Raw genomic sequence first — 13715 nt, forward strand, 5'->3', positions numbered from 1 at the left:
TATTATTATTATTATTATTATTATTATTACCGTGTTTTGGTGGATCAGCAGAGGTGAAAGTAGGTGCGGGCTGGAATGGGTCTAGCTACAAGTCCGAAAGATGAATTTAAAATTTAAATAAAGGTTATATTTTCAACTGATAACAAGATTTAACAATTTTCACTAGGTGAAATAACAAAGAAAAATCAGGTACAATGCAACTTTACAAACGAAAGCACAAGTTAAGGGGTTTTTACAATTCTGGGCTACGAGCCCCAAAATTTAACAATTTCTGAGCTCTCAGCTCACAACCACAAATTACCAAAGGGCAGAAAACCCCTAATTGCATGGAGCATTTGCTACCACCTCGTAATGTCAAGCCTCCTAGAGGCACCTTTCAAAATACCAGAAAGAGCTGACCCGCTCTTGATCGTCCAAGCCTATTAAAGGCAATAACAGCTTATTACACTTAACTGCCATCAAGGCACAACTAATAATGGCACAGGGGTACCGCGTACCCAATCTACTGGGCCTTCTCAGGAAGGAAAACAAAAACGGGTTAAATTAATGGCCCAAAATACAAGATTGAATGGGGGCGAGTTCTTGCACTCCTAAATACTAGAGATGGGAGTTACATATCGTATTATGATACTGTATTCTGTTCCATCGCAGTAAGCTGTTCCATAAATATTATGTTCCATCCGAGACCCTAATACAAAAGTAACTGTCTCAGCGAAACCAAGGGAGCTCCTGATTGGTTAACGGATGTTAGACTGCAAGCAAGCATGGCAGCTAGACTTAAGCGCGCACTCCTGCGCATGCGTGAGCGATACATTTGTAACCGCTTAGAGGCAGTACTGACATTCCTACACTGTTACTTGTCAGCCGGTTACAGAATTACAGATATTCATTAGTTGTCTCAAGAGCGTTGTATTAGGTTTACAAGAGGGAATACATACAGTTGTGTAGTTTCTCGAAACAGTTCCGCGTGGCCTTTCCAGTTAATATTTCGTGTTTTACATTGTGCTGTACGAGATGAGTAAACGACAGAAGACGAGTCCTCTGTGGTCTTATTTCACTGTCACAGACGATGTAAATAAATCTGCCCGATGTGATTTATGTGGGCAAAAATTTAGTTACAGGGGAACGGTTTCTAACTTGAAGAAACATATTGAAAGAAGGCACCCAACAATAAATATTTCCGTGTTAAACTCTCAAAACTCTACCAGTGCATGTGGGTCTGATAATGTTTATAGTACTCAAATATCAGGTCCTGGACAGCCATCGCAAGTGCCACCTCGTGTACCTATCCCTCCTCCTGAATCTTCATCATCACCTGCAGCCCGTGGGGCAGTGAAGCAACAGTCGCTGTCATCATTTTTGCCAGTGCAAAGGAAAATGAGTGATGTGCAGAAAAAGAAGCTGGACAAGCTACTATTACGGTTGTTTACCGTGGATTTTCAGCCTTTTTCTATAGTGGAAGATGAAGGTTTTGCAGCTTTTTGTACTGGATTAAACCCTGCCTACGTTTTGCCTGATAGGAAGACTATTTCATCATCACTTGTTCCAGCAGCATATGAACAGTGTATGACAGTTGTTCGTGAACATTTAATGTCGGCTTCCAGCATCTGTTTAACTACAGACTCCTGGACGTCTAGGAATTCAGAGAGCTACCTAGCTGTCACTGCACACTTCATAAATGAAGATTTCGAACTGGAGTCAGTTTTGCTGGAATGTTCAGTTTTGCCTCATAGCCACACAAGTGTTAATTTAGCTGCTGAAATTAGGTGTATTTCAGACAAATTTCATTTGTCCGAAAAAATTGTAGCCGTTGTAACGGACAACGCATCTAATATGAAAAATGCTGTTGTAAATGAACTTCAATGGAAGCACTTTCCCTGTTATGCGCACACTTTAAATTTAATCGTCCAGGATGCATTGAAACAGATACAGTTATTACTGGAGAAAGTAAAACATGTAGTGGCGTATTTTAAAAGAAGCACGACGGGCATGGAGAAGCTACTGACAGCGCAAAAGAACATGGGTTCTTTTCATCCCAAGAAACTCATTCAGGAAGTCCCTACGAGGTGGAATTCCACCTACCATATGTTACAAAGGTTTTGTGAACTAGAGGACGCAATAAAAACTTCAATAGCTCTCATAAATAGAGGTATCCCGGTCCTTTCGCAAGAGGAATGGACATTTTGTAAGGAACTTTGTACTGTTCTCAAGCCATTTGAAGAGGTTACACTCATAATGAGTGGCCATAAGTATGTAACAGGCAGCCAAGTACTTATTTTGACAAATGGCCTCACAAATGTTTGCCGAAAACTGTTAATTGAGCCCTTCAGTGAAACAGTAATCGGCGTTGTAAACAAATTATATGAGGGACTCACTACAAGATTCAAAAATCTAGAGTACAACGAAGCGATTGCCTTATGTACGTTTCTGGATCCAAGGTTCAAGTTACTGGCATTCACAGACAAGACTGCAGGAGAACTAGCAAAGAAGCGTGCAATCGAACTGCTATCAAAATTAAACAAACAAGAGCAGGTTATAGCTAACGCAGATGATGGTAAACAAGTTCTGGAAAGAGATGACAACAGGAGTGAATTCTCTATTTGGACTGATTTTGATAAGGTGACATCTTCGAGAAAACCCACAGGTGGGTTGATATGATGGTGATAAATAATAATAATAATAATAATAATAATAATAATAATAATAATAATAATAATAACAATAATAACAACAATGAACACCTATGAGACATATTATTATAAGTTAATCGTTCTTTTCTTTATTAGGTACATCATTGTCAGCTGCTGCCATTGAAATTAACCGTTACTTGGATGACGAATTGCTGCACCGAAGTCGGGACCCACTACAATGGTGGAAGGAGAACTGTTACATCTATCCAACTTTATCGAACTTGGTCAGGCTGAACTTCAACATTCTTGCTACCTCTGTGCCCTGCGAAAGATTATTCTCTAAAGCAGGGCAAGTGATAAACGATCGCCGAACACGCTTAAGCTCAAAGAACTTGGGCAGGATTTTGTTTTTAAACATGAATTCCTACCTATTGCGTAGAGTATAGACTAATCTTCTCCTAAAGTATTGCAGCTCATGTTGGGTTTTATTTTGTATAGTTTTATAAATGAAATAATAATCATGAATTAATATCAATTGCTCGGGTATTCTTTGCTTGTCTGTGATAGGTTACATTTATATCCTAATACTGCAACCTAATACTACACTGTAACGGATACAGTGGAACATGATACAGGAAAGTAACCGTTTGTCCCATCCCTACTAAATACACGTTTTAAAACCTAAGAGGCACTAGGCCCATTGCACAGGGGCTAATCCCAATCTATGGAGGTGACTTGTATACAAAATAAATTTAACACATTAAGAAGGGAGAGAAAAACGGTTACGAAAACATAGTCACCTCAAATTCAAAATGAAGGGGAGCTCGAGAGGGTAAAGCACTCTCTATCCCCGAATTACATTTAAAGATATATGAAGTTTTACAAGGTAGGAAAAAAATTTACATGTTTGAAGGTTACATATTAAAGGTTTCGGACCTGCCCCGCGGGTTAAACTGCTGAGCTAGCAAAGAGGAAAGAAAGATGTCAATCGGCCATTACCTTGTTGAAGAGCTGCTGCCCGAAGAAAGAGGCGCTACCCGCCCCCTGCTATGCTTCTATACACTAAGCAAGATGTTGTTGAAGTGGCGAAGAGCCGACAAAATCAGCAGTTTTTAAACCCTCGTGGAAGCTTCGAGACCTTTCATGAATAATTAAGACACACCCACTCAACATTATTGGGTAGCTAAAAGTTATACATCAACATCGAAGAAGAAAGACACTATTGGTCAAAAATTAATTAAAGAAATTCGGGATTGGCTGAGTTCAAAACTGGCGGAAAGAAAGATTAATATAGCCGACCCAAGAAATGAAAGAACAAAATTTAATAAATCCAAACTTTCGAATATAAAATTTCTTCAAAAAGTTCCTTCCCTTCGCACCCGGGTGCATGATCATAGTTTTTTTTTTTTGTTTTTTGTTTTTTTATGTAGAGACATCTGTCAGAGAAGGTCCACACTTCTTGGTCAACCAAAAAAAATCGAAATACATACAGTGGCATCTTCTGAGGAACTGTTGAATTAATTCAGTTGTTAAAGTTCAGAGTTTTTCCGGTAGAAGTAATTTAAGGCGGAACATTCAAATATGCGGCGTATAGGTGTACCAACCGGTACAATTATTATTATTATTACAGAAATTGATAATTCCCTAAACGCCACGAGGGGGCTGAGCTGTGTAGTTCGATATTGGGGCTCGAAAGCAAAACAGGCGAGGTACACAAATGTTAGCACATTTTAATAGTACTGTTACTCGTTTTATATCCCACTTTTACGGTTTTCGGAGACGCGGAGATGTCGGAGATTTTTTCTCGCAGAAGTTCTTTTACGTGCCTGTAAATCTACTGACACGAGGCTGACGTATTTGAATACTTTCTAATACCACCATACTGAGCCATGATCGAACCTATCAAACTTGGGCTGAGAAAACCAGCGCCTCAACCGTCCGAGCCACTCAGCCCGGTAAGCACATTTTCACCCAAAGAGAAACTCAGAAACAAGAAATAAAGAACAAAGAGTTGGCCGTGCGGTTAGGGTCTCAATGAACTCCTGGCCCTTCATTTATGGTACAAATTGCTCTGCAAAATAGTTTTTGGCTTATTTGTGTTGATATACGCATTATAAAAAAGACTACCGTTGAAATATCGAATGAAGTTTCAGAGTTATAATTTTTCAAATATTTAGAGAACGTAAAATAATACACTACTTTTGGGTGTAAAGATCATCCTCTTCAGTAAACTACAGAAGGTACATGGCTACTTTACCGTTTACTAAATAACTATATAATAGACTGTAAACCAAACGATCTGCGAGCGCCGTACTTTCTATTTACAAATGTCCCGCACCGGACGAGTTGGCCGTGCTGTCAGCGGATCGCGGCTGTGAGGTTGCATCCGGGAGATAGTGGGTTCGAATCCCACTGTCGGTAGCCCTGAAGATGGTTTTGCGTGGTTTGCCATTTTCACACCAGGCAAATTCTGGGGCTGTACTGTATTTAAGGCCTCGGCCCCTTCCTTCCAACTCCTAGGCTTTTCCTATCCCATCGTCGCCATAAGACCTGTCTGTGTCGGCGCGACGTAAAGCCACTAGAAAAAAAAAAATGTCCCGCATGCACTAGTAATACATCGGATGCCTAATCACTTGTTTTCGAAAGACCGCTACAACGTGCTGTATATCGGATGTTGTGAAACAATAGCAGTCATTTTGTTGCACACATTCCATAACAGGATGCATTTATACATACGCCAAAGATGGAGAAAAGAAAACTTAATAACTTATTAATTTATACACGTGTAGACTTCCCACTCTATAAAAGAGTTATTGTCCGCCTCTGCAGTGTAGTCGTCAGTGTGATTAGCTGCCACCCACGGAGGCCCGGGTTCGATCCCCGACTCCGCCGCGAAATTTGGAAAGTAGTACGAGGGCTGGAACGGGGTCCACTCAGCTCCGGGAGGTCAACTGAGTAGTGGTGGGTTCGGTTACCACCTCAGCCATCCTGGAAGTGGTTTTCCGTGGTTTCCCAATTCTCCACAAGGCAAATGCCGGGATGGTACCTAACTTAAGGCTACGGCCGCTTCCTTCCCTCTTCCTTGTCTATCTCTTTCAATCTTCTCATCCCCCACCAAGGCCCCTGTTCAGCATAGCAGGTGAGGCCGCCTGGGTGAGGTACTGGTCCTCCTCCCCAGTTGTTTTCCGCGACCCAATGTCTCACTGCCCTTGAGGCGATAGAGATGGGATCCCTCGCTGATTCCGAGGAAAAAACTAACCCTGGAGGGTAAGCAGATTAAGAAAGAAAATAGTTATTTGTATGGAAAAAAAAAAGTATTGTTCGGCGAAATACGTGAGCAGAAGGCAGACGTCTGTTTAGAAAGTCCTGTGCATACCGTCTGCGAGCTTCGGCTGCATTCCAACCAAATTCTCCATAGATTAAAATGATGTCTGTGTATTCGTCATTGCTGAACACACTAGCCACTGACGATATGCAGACAACAACTGTAGTGCTGCTGTACCATACACCAGTCTAGTACTATGCGGTCGAAAACGAGGTTTACTAATGCAAGGGGTTGCATACAACGGGTAGCGCTGAGGAAAATGCTGCGAGCGACCGTCCGGTTGTTATCTCTTCATATTCTGACGTAGCCTGCCTGCTGGCATTAGTGCCCCTGTGAAAATGAGTTAGTAGATATCCCATTCATCATTAGTGCGTGCAGGACATTAACAAGTAGAAGGTACGGCGCTCGCGAGCCGCCTGGTATATTGGCATAAAAGCCGAAAGATGAAAATATCATAGGGTCGCTTCTTTCTGGGGATGCTCTTTTTGAAAATCTGCTTTTTTGAAATTTTGCACTTTAACAATAAAAACTAACACCGTATTGAGAAATGCTTGACAAATGCTTGGAATGAGCTACCGTCTCCGAACTTGCACTCCTCGTGTAGTACAGACTTTGCTCAATAGATTGCAGGGGTAGTTACATGTTACAGATTATCACGAACTGGGAAGTGAATGTCGTCAAAATTGCCGAAACAACGACCCTGTGAGTCTTTCATCTCTCGGATTTAACGAAATATACACTCCATCGTATATGTACTTAGAAAGAAAATTAAGTAGCCGCAATAACTGCTGTAGTTTAGTGAACAAGTTGACCTTTACACCACAAAGTTAAGTAATTTTTTATGTTCTCAGCATGTTTCAAACATTTATAACTCATAAACTTAATTTGACATTTCAACGATTCTTTGTCACAAGTTGTATATCAACACGAATGAGCCAAAAGATATTTTCAGACAAATTCGTTCCATATATGTGGGACCAGAAGTTCATTAACTGATTTTTGCTGATGGCCCTAAACTTTTGATCGTTACTGTAGTGAGTTAGAATCCCATTGTCGGCAACCCTGAAGATAGATTCCGTGTTTCCCATTTTCACACCAGACAAATGTTGGGGCTGTACCTTAATTAAGGCCACGGCCGCTTCCTTCCCAATCCTAGCCATTTCCTATCCCATTGTCGTCATAATACCTATCTGTACCGGTGCGACCTAAAGCCAAAAAAATGAAAGGGATCGTGTCTGGGTCACAGCCGTAAGTTTTGAAGTGAAATACATACCGCGTGAGAGATATTACCGAAATGAAATATCGACAAGAACATTTCAAACTTATTCTGACTAGATATTCTGACATTTTATTTCTTAACTTGAAATTAATCTGCACATGTGCAGCGCGGGACTGGCCTCACGACCCACCGCCACCTTTGAGACGCTTTCGATAACCCTTCCTACGCTAAACACTGGTGAGTTTGATTGTTTTGGAATTCTGACAAGCCGTTATATCTTCTCGACTGAGTTTTCGATCACTTTTATGCCTTTTACTTTGCCCAATGTGCAAAAGAAATACGAACATTAGAGGCAGTCTTAAATCAACAATATTTACAGGGCGAGTTGGCCGTGCAGTTAGGGGCGCGCAGCTGTGAGCTCGCATCAGGGGAGATAGTGGGTTCGAATCCCACTGTCAGCAGCCCTGAAGTGGGTTTTGCGTGGTTTCCCATTTTCACACCAGGCAAATGCTGAGGCTGTGCCTTAATTAAGGCCACGGCCGCTTCCTTCCTACCGAGCTCGATAGCTGCAGTCGCTTAAGTGCGGCCAGTATCCAGTATTCGGGAGATAGTAGTTTCGAACCACACTGTCGGCAGCCCTGAAGATGGTTTTCCGTGGTTTTCCATTTTCACACCATGCAAATGCTGGGGCTGTACCTTATTTTTTTGCTAGGGGCTTTACGTCGCACCGACACAAATAGGTCTTATGGCGACGATGGGATAGGAAAGGCCTAGGAGTTGGAAGGAAGCGGCCGTGGCCTTAATTAAGGTACAGCCCCAGCATTTGCCTGGTGTGAAAATGGGAAACCACGAAAAACCATCTTCAGGGATGCCGATAGTGGGATTCGAACCTACTATCTCCCGGATGCAAGTTCACAGCCGCGCGCCTCTACGCGCACGGCCAACTCGCCCGGTGTACCTTAATTAAGGCCATGGCCGCTTCCTTCCGAGTCCTAGACCTTTCCTGTCCCTTCGTCGCCATAAGACATTTCTGTGTTGGTGCGACGTAAAGCCAATAGCAAAAAAAAAAAAAAAGCTTCCTTCCTATTCCTAGTACTTTCCTGTCCCATCGTCGCCATAAAACCTATCTGTGTCCGTGCGACGTAAAGCAAATAGGAAAAATAATCAACAACATGCTGTATTCAATGCTGTATTTCATTTTATTTTCCCTCATTTATAAACAGCATGAAGATTCAAAAGCCGGGCTGAGTGACTCAGACGGTTGAGGCGCAGTCCTTCTGATCCCGACTTGGCAGGTTCGATCATGGTTCAGACCGATGGTATTTCAAGGTGCTCAAATACGTCAGCCGCGTGTCGGTAGATTTACTGGCACGTAAAATATCTCTTGAGAGGCAAACTTCCGGCACGTCAGCGTCTCCGAAAACCATCAAAAGCAGTTAGTGGGACGGAAAAACAATAACATTATCATTAAGATTATAAATGAACTTTCAGTTGTCTATAGAAAGGTACTTCGTACAGGTCATGAAGGCCCTGAGAGGGGTGGAAGTTAAAGGCTTCCACTCAAACTATTCATATATTTAAATATTTTTCCAATTACATTTGTGTGAACCATAAGTTTAAGGGAACTGAATGAAACTATTCCGTGTGTCCGTTACCCGAATTTTGAAGTGTCTTCTTAAACGTTGTGTGTGAAATAGAATGGTCTTTCAGTGTAAAATCGGTAAAGTAACCACTTGGGAAGTGTCATCTGACAGTTGTCCGGCTCCATGGCTAAGTGGTTAGCGTGCTGGCCTTTGGCCCAGCGGGTTCCTGGGTTCGATTCCCGGCGGGGTCGGGGGTTTTAACCTTAATTGGTTAATTCCGATGGCTGGGGGGGCTGGGTATGTGTGCCGTCTTCATCATTAGAATTCATCATAGGTAGGGCCCCATCCTCATGGACATGCAGGTTGCCCACACTGCGTCAACTGGAAAGAGCTGCACCAGGCCTCTTCGGAGGCCACACTCCATTATTATTATTATTATTATTATTATTATTATTATTATTATTATTATTATTATTATTATTATTATTATTATTATTATTATTATTATTATTATATCCGACAGTTCCAATGGTGAAGATCAATCACGATCAGTAATAGCCGTGTGTAGTTTTTTATTTTCAAATATAGATGGCTAAATGGAACACTGCACAGACGTGTCTTGGTTGTTTTTCTGTTGGTCTTGTTCCACGCATTTACAAACGCACTCACCAGTACAGATATTCCCTGATTAATAGGCGTATCTCTCACAGGTCTTCTCATAATAATATTTAGTAGTATGAAATGTTCATTGCAAATTAAGTCTAACGGAAGACAGGTACGCTAAAAAAACAAGTTGTGTGCTTATTACAAATGTGACTCACAGTAATTTCACAGAATTCATACGTTTATGCTAGCAATATTTGAAAACCACATTAGGAAAAGAATACAGTTAAGTATAAATAACAACGCTGATTGCTACACCCAGTGTCGAAATGTGTGATTTCGAAACCACAAGATGAAATTGCTATTTCACTTTTATGTGGCATAATTCATCCAATTTGACTAGACAAAAGAGTGACTGAATGGGTTGCAATATTTCTAGAAAATAGATCTCAGAGAATTAGAATGGGTGAAGCTTTATCTGTCCCTGTAATAATTAAGAGGGGATTTCCTCAAGGCAGTATTATCGGACCTTTATGTTTTCTTATATATATAAATGATATGAATAAAGGAGTGGAATCAGAGGTGAGGCTTTTTGCGGATGATGTTATTCTCTATAGAGTAATAAATAAGTTACAAGATTGTGAGCAACTGCAACGTGACTTTGAAAATGTTGTGAGATGGACAGCAGGCAATGGTATGTTGATAAACGGGGTTAAAAGTCAGGTTGTAAGTTTCACAAATAGGAAAAGTCCTCTCAGTTTTAATTACTACGTTGATGGGGTGAAAGTTCCTTTTGGGGATCATTGTAAGTATGTAGGTGTTAATATAAGGAAAGATCTTCATTGGATAATCAATACATGGGATTGTAAATAAATGTAAAGGAGAGGGCATATAAGTCTCTGGTAAGATCCCAACTAGAGTATGGTTCCAGTGTATGGGACCCTCACCAGGATTACCTGATTCAAGAACTGGAAAAAATCCAAAGAAAAGCAGCTCGATTTGTTCTGGGTGATTTTTGACAAAAGAGTAGCGTTACAAAAATGTTGCAAAGTTTGGGCTGGGAAGAAATGAGAGAAAGAAGAAGAGCTGCTCGACTAAGTGGTATGTTCAGAGCTGTCAGCGGAGAGATGGCGTGGAATGATATTAGTGGACGAATAAATTTGAGTGGCGTTTATAAAAGTAGGAAAGATCACAATATGAAGATAAAGTTGGAATTCAAGAGGACAAACTGGGGCAAATATTCATTTATAGGAAGGGCAGTTAGGGATTGGAATAACTTACCAAGGGAGATGTTCAATAAATATCCAATTTCTTTGAAATCATTTAGGAAAAGGCTAGGAAAAGAACAGATAGGGGATCTGCCACCTGGGCTACTGCCCTAAATGCAGATCAGTATTGATTGATTGATTGATTGATTGATTGATTGATTGATTGATTGATTGATTGATTGATTGATTGATTGATTGATTGATTGATTGATTGATTGATTGATTGATTGATCCATAACAACCAATAAGACATTTAATTTAAATGGGTGATTGTATACCGTATACAAAAGAAGTAGAAAATATTGCATGTTTGAATTTGCCGCACTTAAGTTTATAGACTCACTCCAGTGAGGCTCAGTGTTGCCAAGTCTCGTATAAAATATCGGTAGATTTTACGGAAACATTTCGGGAGTTTTAATGAAAATTTCGGTAGTTTCTCGAGCACTGAAATGTTGTAATATAACTAAATTAAGAATGTAATAGTCATGTGAAGTTATTATGAGAAAACTATACAATTTGACTCATCCGTACTGGCCTCTCTATGGTTATGCTTCTGCTTCTCTTTCTCCCCACTTTTCCTGTAAATGAATTTATTCATCAGGAGTAAAAATAGTGTAGCAATGTTGAAGTTGTAGCAGGATGCAAATTTTGTATCTAACGAGTGATGTCATCATAAAACATCACTTAATGAGACGAGGAAAGAGTTTTTCGACACAAATATTTTATATACCATTAATTACTAATATTCATTTTCCTTAAATCTGGATTAGAAGACATTTCGGGAGATTTTTGCCTTTTCTGATTTTCTGGTGTATTGTGGAAAAATTGGGAGTTCTCCTGATAATTCGGGAGACCTGGCAACACTGAGTGAATGCGCCCAACACACTCTGGTGACGTCATTGCGAAACGGATTCCTCGAATGCAACATCGAGTGCAGCCTCGGAGTCGTAGAAACCGATTCTCGCGATTCCAGTCGTCATTCGCGCACATCATTACCTATCAGGCACCTAATAAAGACTATGTGTGAGACCGTTGCAACAAACATTGTGAGAGATATCACGTTCTAAAATGCTCGAAAAAGGGACCTCCGTAACAACATTCTGCCTGGAGAAGTAACTTTATTAGTCTATCATAGATTCTAAGTCGTAGCAAAATTCCTTATGGTTTATTGTAAAATTAAAATAATGTTAATGATGTGTTGATTATTTACAATAGCTTAATGGAACTTGTATATGGTTATATGGCTGCATTAAAGTTATTATAGTAGCTTCCTTGAAGGTGGTTCTGGATTTGATTCTCGGCTTTGGCTTTAAATTCTGTATTTGAGAACTGGAAACATATTATGCCCACTTCCACGTAACATTATCGAATAGAACTCGAGCATAATATTTTAATCCAAATCATATGATCAGTAAAACTTGACTTCTCGAATGTACTTCATAAATACACCAGTGGAAAAATAATCTCCACCATACAACTGCGATAAGAAACACTGGTGGGCAAGCAAGTTGAATATCCGCTTACGTTTCCGGATTGACGATAATCACTATCGTCTCACAGTAAGTTACGTTTCAAACATTTTCAGTTTACGTAGAGCTACATTCATACATACACCTTCATTATAGACTGTTATGCGTTTCAGCGTTCAGTCTGCAAAGCTCGGTAAATTAACTATACTCCTCCACAATCCACTACTTACAACTAGCTCCACGACCTCGTTTAGTTCTGTACCTCTTATCTTCAAATCATTAAAAACCGAGTCGCCGAGCGAGTTGACAGTGGGGTTAGCGTCGCGTAGCTCTGAACATGTATTCGGGTGATAGTGGGTCGGCAGCCTTGAAGATGGTTTTCCGTAGTGTTCCATTTTCACACCAGGCAAATGCTGGGGCTGTGTTGATTGAGTGAAATTACATCATGGACTCTGTAAGTACCTAGATGTTAATGTAAAGAAAGATCTTTGTTCGGGTAATCTCATTAACGAAGTTGTAAATAAGGTTTACAGATCTCTTCATACAGTTAAGAGGGTATTTAAGGGTTTTAGCAAGGATGTAAAGGAGATGACGTTCAGCTCATTTTGAAGCCTTAATTAGAATGTGGTTCCAATGTGTCCAACACTCACCAGCATTACTTGATTCGAGAACTGGGAAGATGCAAACGAAAGCAGCACGATTTGTTAGACGCAAGGATGGGAAAGTGTTAGGATTGGGAAGGAAGCGGCCGTGGCCTTAATTAAGGTACAGCCCCAGCATTTGCGTGGAGTGAAAATGGGGAAACCACTAACTTAAAGACTAGGTAAAACAACTGATAGAGAATCTGCCACCTGAGCGACAGCTCCAAGTGCAGGTCAGTGTTGATTGATTGATTGATTGATTGATTGATTGATTGATTGATTGATTGATTGATTGATTGATTGATTGATTGATTGATTGATTGATTGATTGATTGATTGATTGATTGATTGATTGATTGATTGATTGATTGATTGATTGATTGATTGATTGATTGATTGATTGATTGATTGATTGATTGATTGATTGATTGATTGATTGATTGATTGATTGATTGATTGATTGATTGATTGATTGATTGATTGATTGATTGATATCTCAAATTTCCGTAACCCCTGTCACTTGTTTCTCAGTCCTATGTTGTGTAATTGCAAGATTATTTTTAATGAAATGGAAGGAAGCTTGTAGGTTTATGTGATCGCTGAAATCGTGATCATATCTACGGAACCTCCAGTTTTAAGTGGAATCGAATTCACAGGAATGTGACTTATCATTTTTTAATCTCACACCGAGCGAATTGGCTATGCGGTTAAGGGCGGCGTAGCTTGCATTTGGGAGATGGTGGGTTCGAATCCCACCGTCGCCAGCCCTGAAGATAGTTTTCCGTAATTTCATATTTTCACATCAGGCAAATATTGGATCTGTACCTTAATTAAGGCCATGGCCGCTTCCTTCCCAGTCCTAACACTTTCCCATCCTTGCGTCGCAGAAAACCTTCGATGGGTTAGTGCGACGTTAAACCACTAGCAAATGATATTTATTTTAAGAACCCCACACATTTTGAATTCGAACTGTGGCT

This window comes from Anabrus simplex, chromosome 1, assembly GCF_040414725.1.
Source record: "Anabrus simplex isolate iqAnaSimp1 chromosome 1, ASM4041472v1, whole genome shotgun sequence".
Lineage (NCBI taxonomy): Eukaryota > Metazoa > Arthropoda > Insecta > Orthoptera > Tettigoniidae > Anabrus > Anabrus simplex.